We start from the raw sequence: 8,195 nt of genomic DNA, 5'->3' as shown, positions 1-8,195 counted from the left end.
CCCTGCTCCGTCACTCTCTGCTCTGTTGGAACAATTCACAGCAGTCTCTTGTGACACACTCAGAGATGACAGCAGCATAGGAAGTGACTTCACGCAAAACGAGACAACTTTATTTCAAACTGAAGTTTAACAAAAATACACTGGTTTCAAAAAGCACTGAAACTGAGCCGAAAGTGCTTCGACGGGTGCTGAATTATTTGCTGCCTAACTTCACTGCCAGTATGTTCTTCATTCAGGGGGCTGTTGCTGAATTACAACTCTCATATATTCACATACTGCAACTACAACAGAAGTACTTTGTGTTAACTGTACATACTGTATAGGAATAGGGTGTAATAGCAGATAGATAGAGACAGATTTACTGTATATACTGTATAGGAATAGGGTGTAACAGCAAAGGTCTAGGGGCAGATATACTGTATATACTGTATAGGAATAGGGTGTAATAGCAACGGTCTAGAGGCAGATTTACTGTATATACTGTATAGGAATAGGGTGTAATAGCAAAGGTGAAGGGGCAGATATACTGTATATACTGTATAGGAATAGGGTGTAACAGCAAAGGTCGAATTCCATCTGGTGTTAAATCCTGATATTTGCATTTGAGGAGATGTGTTTCATACTGTATTACTTTATAATTGATGGCCTGAAGCTGAATACTATTATGGGTGCATTCGCTAGAAAGATGTTTGAATAAATAAACATAAACAAAATCACTGTTTTCCACTCCTTTGGTACACGGTAGGACTATGCCAAACAATAATTCCAAAGTGGAAAACAGGCTCTGAGTTATTAAAATAATGAAAGATTCAGCTCACGATGGCCGTACAGATACCCTGATAATAAGCCATTGAGATCATCGCTGGTGATTGTTGATTTTGCAGCCAGTAAATAGGTAAGAGTAATAATACACCAAGAATGGACACATTTGTGATCATTTCCACACACTGCAGCAGCATTATATTGCAAAATATCTGACACCATAATATTCAGGACTCAGGACTGTGAGCTGACAGACAGAGGGAAAGATTCAGGGGAGATTTCAGAGAGCACCCCTGTAAATTGCACCCCTTGTCCTTGAGGACTATATCATTTATTTGTAGAAATGTTCACAGGGGATCACACAGTCTGAGCAAATCTACTACTTTATATGACCCACTTTATTGGAAATAAATTGGAAATAAATGTCCCTGCATATTTGTGTTTTTATAAGGCTTGGTTAGTAGCTGAGGGTGCAAGTTATCCTTCATTTATTTATCAAAATGCATTTTTCTGATAATTTATTAAAAAAAGTCAGAGCAAACTAAAATCCATGATTTGACCTTATTTATTGTTAAAAAGCACAGATCAGGGAAAAACTCGATAAAATCTAACAAAAACCAGACAGTCACTTGATTTTTTTGGTCTTTTTTCAGAAATTTTTGCCCGAAAAAGTCAGATTTTTGGACTAATTCCAGCACAAACCACAGAAACTTCCAAATAGGATAGGGACCTCTCCCATTGACTGATATACAACCTCGGCAGGTCTGAGATGGAGGATTTTTGGATTTGGACTTTTTCCATCCTCGGGGTATAAGAAGTTTTTTTGCATTCAGACTTTAATAAATAACCCCCTAAATCTCTGAAAGAAAAGAGTTTAAACTAACTGAAACCACACTCATGTGTTCTTGGGAAGTACGGCATTTGTTAGTTGCTGTACAAAAACCATCCAGACGGGGACAGTATAATCCTACTTTTGTATTTAGCATTGAACAGTTGCTGATAAAAAAACATACATGCACAATGCCCTAGAATTGTATTAGGGCAAATAGCAAATAGTGTTTTGCTGTCCACTCAATTGGCAGCTCAGCAAGTGGGCACCAAACACTCACAGTTGCCCCTCAAATGTCCTAAATGGGAATCGCCAGACCCACTAGAGCACCATCACGGAGCAGGTGGTTACCATATAAGTCAATAATAGATCCCATCTGCTGAGCAGGAGGCAAACTATTCCTGATTGCCCCAGGTTGCTTTTGCTCTTAATGTCAGAGGATGGGGGAATGGCATTAGATGGAGCAGTTACATGACTTGGGGCAGCTGGGAAATTGACAAAATGTCTAGCCCCATGTCAGATTTCAAAATGAATATAAAAAAATCTGTTTGCTCTTTTGAGAAATGGATTTCAGTGCAGAAATCTGCTGGAGCAGCACTATTAACTGATTCATTTTGAAAAAAGTTTTTTTTCCCATGACAGTATCCCTTTAATAATAGTAATAATAATAGTAATAAAAAAACAGCAGAATAGTGTTGGTTGGATAGTTGAATTTAAGAAGATAATAGAACAAACAACAGCAAAATTGTTTTGATGAAATTTCAGAAGATGGCCGTTCAAAGCCCACAGTCCAAGGTGAATGGAGCATTAGCTGCAATATTTCAAAATAATTTCCAGGAACCCTTTGTCCTCAGTCCCAAGCACCATATAAGAACTGAGCTAAAAGGGGGCCATACCTGCCATTGAAAGACCATAAGATCATGATGAAACCATTGCGATCTTGTTTGGACTGATTGCTGGCCATAAGATGATTGAAATTCCTCTGTGCAGTTGGTCAGATTTAATAAGCTGGGACATTTCCAGGGGACACAACATTTCCAGGGACAGAAAGTCAAAAGCAGGGAGTGTTCCTGGAAGTCAGGGCCAGCTGCCAGCTCCAGTATGACAGAGAACTATGTCAGACATGTCCTGCCGAGCATGAAAAGTCACAAGAGAGGTGAATACAAGGGATTTTATGTAGGATTTTTCCTATTCCTGGGGAAATATGCACAAGCCACTAATGAGCATAAGCATAATGTGCTTGAGATGGAGACTTTGGGATTTCATAGAGAAATGCATTACTGGCATGATTTACATGGAGAAATAGGAGAAGGTATGGAGCAACAGGAGAAATTGAAATTATAAGGAAGACAAAGGAGTTATAGGCAAAGTTACTGGAGGAGTAGGGTTGCCACCCCGTATTTTAACAGCCTGGCCGGTATAATATCATGGCTTATCCCAATGTTATTTATAGGGAAAAAAGATAAATATATAGGAAGGCCATATTTTTTCCCAGAAAAGGTGGCAACCCTATGGAGGAGTGTTAAGGAAAGCTGTAGGGTGGGCTGCATGGAGGTTTTATGTGCAGCTATAAGAGTTCTAGGAAGAGTTTGTATCATGCAATAATATACCACCTCCAATTAACAGCAAGCCCTCTTCTGGGTCCATAATACTGAGCTTTCCTCTTATAAATGGGGCAGATTTGGGAGGAAAAAGAGAATATGGAAGTACACAGAACAAGAGGAGGCGTTATTGGGAGGGTTATTGGAGCAATGGGAGGAGTTATAGGGAAGGGTTATATGGTGGAGCAGTAGGAGGAGTTATAGGGAGGGTTATATGGAGCAACAAGAAGATCCATAGGGTTATATGGAGCAATAGAAGCAGCTATAGGGAGAGTTATATAACATAATATAGAAGAGATATACAGGCATTCCTGGGGTTACGTACAAGATAGGGTCTGTAGGTTTGTTTTTAAGTTGAATTTGTATGTAAGTTGAAACATAAACATTTACTTATTAAATGCAAATTAGACAGACGTCTGTCTTAACATAGTATTTATTTTTACCTTTTTGTGCTCCACAATAGACAACACACACCGGAGGGGATTTGGGCAGGTGCTTTATTAAAGCTAAATACGAATAAAAGTCAAGCAAACTATAGTATGTTACTGTAGCAGCCCCCAACTGTAAGTGTGAGTTGTATGTAAGTCGGATGTATGTAACTCAAGGACTCCCTGAATAAAGATTTTATGGTGCAATAGGAGGACTTTTCTATTTAACATTACTGTAATAAAATACCGTTTAATTCCTCAAATGACATTAACATTTAAACAAAGCAATCAAACAAAAGACATATGAGTTTTCCCTGGCATATACTGTACCTGTTTTACACCATTCATTATGGAGGATACAGCACTATACAGTGAATTTGCAGCTTTTAGCCGACTCATATATCACAAGCAATAGGTGACGGCATTTTTACAACATATCTGCGGCACAAGCCAAATGAGCATATGACCTACCTGACCATTTCATTCCAGACTCTATTATTAAAGGAACAGGCAGGGAGGAATATGAGCTAGCTCCCAAGGAATCTATGCGTTCATCCTTCAGACAATTCATTAACATTATTATTAAATGTCATGGCGGCAGACGCTTTCCAAACAAATGACAGGTTGTCCAGTGGCCCAAATACCAACACAAGGTGCCAAATAGCACAGCTGCAGTTGCCCGTCAGTCCGCTACCAGTTGGGAAAGGGTTGCAAAGATCTGACTGGTTGCTATGGGAAACTGCACTGGCACAATTGATCAAATTTAGCAAATAGCCCTATAGTCTTTCATTTGGCTTTTTAAATAAATAAATGTTAGGCTTCATTTATCAATTACGGAAAAGGTTGAAAATGGGTGCAAAGCCTGTCTGTTGTTTGCACTGTGCAACTTGCCTCTAGCTAATACAGCTCAAGGGCCCAGTGTGGGCCCCAGAGCACTTCATTTATTTAAAATACTCTTTTTGCACACAACGCCAGCATTGCATTATGAAAGAGTGCAAGATGTCGAGCTTAACAGTCAACAAAATGTTTTAGAGAATTCCGGTCAGACCATCCAGTCCTGGGCTTTTTTCCATTCGCCAGTGATTTAATACTGATTTAACCTCATCCTCTGAAATGGGACTTATCATTTGAATATTCAGAGCTGAAACGATTACATTTTTCACATAGCTTTGATATCTTGATATCTGTTCAATCTGGCCAATAATTATTTTCCATCTCTATTTGTAGAAGATATTCAACTTTGTCTACAGTGATATCTCAAAAAAACCTCTAGCTCATTCCTCACCTTTCCCATCCACTTGTGTTATATTCTGTCAATTCTCTTCTCATTCCTCACCTTTCCCATCCACTTGTGTTGTACTCTGTCTATTCTCTTCTCATTCCCCGCCGTGCCCATCCACTTGTGTTGTATTCTGTCAACTCTCTTCTCATTTCTCACCTTGCCCATCCACTTGTGTTGTATTCTAGCTAGTTAGCATGTTTAAAACTGAAGAAGTTGTTTACTTTATCAGGGGATGGACCTTATTTATTTCCAGATATCATTATACTTGCTCTTAGGATAAACTCTACAAAACATGTTGAGAGACCGGCCCAGTCTAAATCTAATGTCCATGTGCCTGGGTAAAATGGAAAATAATTATCCCATGAATTCCAACAGGTCAATATTTCCACTTTCTTGTATTATCACAGAGCACTTTATTGTGTCAACCTTAAACTGAGTGTTCTGGCACTGATTACATAACCAGAGGCTTTACCAACAGTGCAGGGAGTTTGAGACTGATTGGGAAAATCAGGCGATATTATTCTACAATATACTTGAAGTCTGGGAATTAAAACTTTCCAGACTTGCATCCAAAACATGATGCAGTTTATTAGATATTTTGCTGATCACTTTATTAGTCTTTATCAATCAACCAAAGATTAAAAAATCTGAATTTTGCAAACAATGCCCAAGTGTGCCCTCCAGGTAGTTCCTAATTATTTTCCTTTACTTTAATTTATAAGCTCTCAACTGTCTGCATTTTCTTATGGAACAGTGTCTTTGTGGATGACCCTACACCAAAGAAGTGAATACTAATATGTCATTAAGGCATGAGACAAATAAAGTTATATTTGGTGTCAGTGCAATGTACAAAATCTTGGGACAAATACACTACTAGACACCTCTAATTAAGCTTAATATTTAAGGGAGAGTTGCAAGTACCACCAGATCCAGACTGGGATTCAGCCACTAAATTTGCATTTTACAGAGCCCCTCTGGCAATTACCAGAATCCACAGATTGCCAATCTGGGCCTGAGTAATGTAATGTCAAATACTTGTCCTTAAGACAATGTTTATTCCTTTTAAATAGGGTAGATATTGACTGTAAAGAATATCACCCATTTCCCATGTGTTTGTTTACCTTGTGTTTCCTCAAATCTTTTCCATTTAATAACTGATATATACTCTCCATGCTCTACATTTCCAGTTCAACCAGGACAGTTCAGTTGAGCCGCAACAGTCCAGTTCTGAGAGACCTTGCCAGGGTTTCAGATCAATGTCCACTTTTTATCTGAACACTTGATAGAATGACAGCAAACCTTTCTGCTGTGAGATACTTCTGGTGCATTCAAGAACCCTTCCTTAAATCTATATATATATATATATATATATATATAAATATGAGCAACCAAACTTCTCACCTGCTAAGCCCCAGCCCATAGATTCAAGCTGAGAATCTTTGAAGCCAGAGCTGGGATTTTGAGCTGAGGAGGAGAATAAAACTCTCTCTCACACACACACATATAATATCATATAAACAGCCGTCTCAGCTCTACATAATGGTACAAAGATGTTTGCAGCTGTCACATAGCGGATTCACTCATATAATGGTGATGAGAAATGAACGGGAAAAAAGGAAGCCGGGTCTTTGAGGAAAAACCAACAAAAAACAATCCAATGTCTTTTCATACCACTTTCTGGGACTGATCAGGGCAGGATTGGGCTGGCAGGAAAATTGGGCCCGTCCATAGGGAAAGTGCAGTTGGGCAGGTGGCATGTGGAGGATTCATGATGGGGCTAAGGGACTCTGAGTTGCCAGCCCAGACACTCCAGTCTGACACTGCTCAGACACAAGGGCAAAAAGCACCAAGGGGTGTAAATTCCCACCCCTCAGTATTCATTCAGTAGCCATTTTCACCGAGGCCTATCGGCTGCAAGGTGCGGTTCACTCGGCTAGTGGGTCATTTGCACCCTGTGTCCAGAGGTGCACCCTAACTTGCACGTCTGAATAACACACAAGTTAAAGGCTTTAGGGATCAGAATGCCTCCCCCTGCCCACCCCTCATAAATACAGCTCTAGGACCATAGCCCGCTGGTTATAGTATAAAAAACATGGCACTCATCTCCTGTTTTTGCTCTTTGCACCCTGACAGAGGTAGAACAGAAGTGCTAAATAATACTTAAAAAATATTGTGCAGGGCCTCTGATTGCAACACCTTGTGTCTCTCTTTCTTCTTTAAGGGTAATGGCCGACTGGGAGATAATGGAAATCACTGGAGTAAAACCTACATGCCACAAAGGCAACCTCACAAGACTGAAAAACAAAGGGATGCGTAGGTTTTGTCACAGCCAATTTCAGTTATTGCCGGCGGAGAAGCATTTTCGGGAGATTTGTCGCCCACTTTAGCACCAATTTATTCCAAGTGACAAAATGTTCCCATCGGCCAATACCCCTAAGGTGGCCATAGATTTCCAGGAAAGATTGTTCGTGTCAATACACACGTGTAGAGCTGAATGGTCAGATGTACAAGGAGAAACAATACAATTCTACCTGTATCTGACCATTAAGCACTAACAATGGGCGAAGTTCACGTGTCTTCAAAGGCGCCCAGTATTGATATCCAATATCGATCAGTTTGTCTCCCACCATACACTCACTGAATATCGTAAAAAGAAAATGTATTTCATACAATATTATCGGTGCGTCTATGGCCACCTTAAACCTGTAAGTTCCAAAGAGCAGGGTCCTCTTTACCGATTGTATATGAAAATAATCTGTATGTTTCGTGTATTTACTTCTATTCTAACACTGCGAAATAGGTTGATCCTTTAAAACATCATGTTAATATTAAATCTACGCTTCAAAAATAAAGTTTTTTTTTTTAGATGTCACTTGTTGATGAAGATCCCCTTTAAATAAAAGTCCAGACCATGAGGGATAGTCCCGGCTTTCCCTTCCCACCGCTTCTCAGATGTCGGCTGAAGAGCCCACAGACACCTTCTCGGCACTTGAACGAAGTGGCCAATTACATTGGTGAATGTTCCTCCTAATTTCCCCTTTGGAGTTTTATTAGATGGTGACACCGGCTGAAAAGTTTCTTCTCCTCTCATCAGTTCATTGTCCTTCCTAAATGAGTGGGACTTGTATATATAACATCTTTCTGTTTCTCCATCTCTTTTTCATTTCTTTCTCCCAACCGTGCTCCTCTGTCTCTTTCCCCTGCTTTTTCCCCTCTCCCCCCCACTCGTCTATTCTGCTGGCAGTGGGACTAGAGATAGGAGTGGCTTAGCTCCTGTATAAAGTCCACATCTT

This window comes from Xenopus laevis, chromosome 9_10L (assembly GCF_017654675.1).
Source record: "Xenopus laevis strain J_2021 chromosome 9_10L, Xenopus_laevis_v10.1, whole genome shotgun sequence".
Lineage (NCBI taxonomy): Eukaryota > Metazoa > Chordata > Amphibia > Anura > Pipidae > Xenopus > Xenopus laevis.
This window is presented reverse-complemented; position numbering follows the sequence as displayed.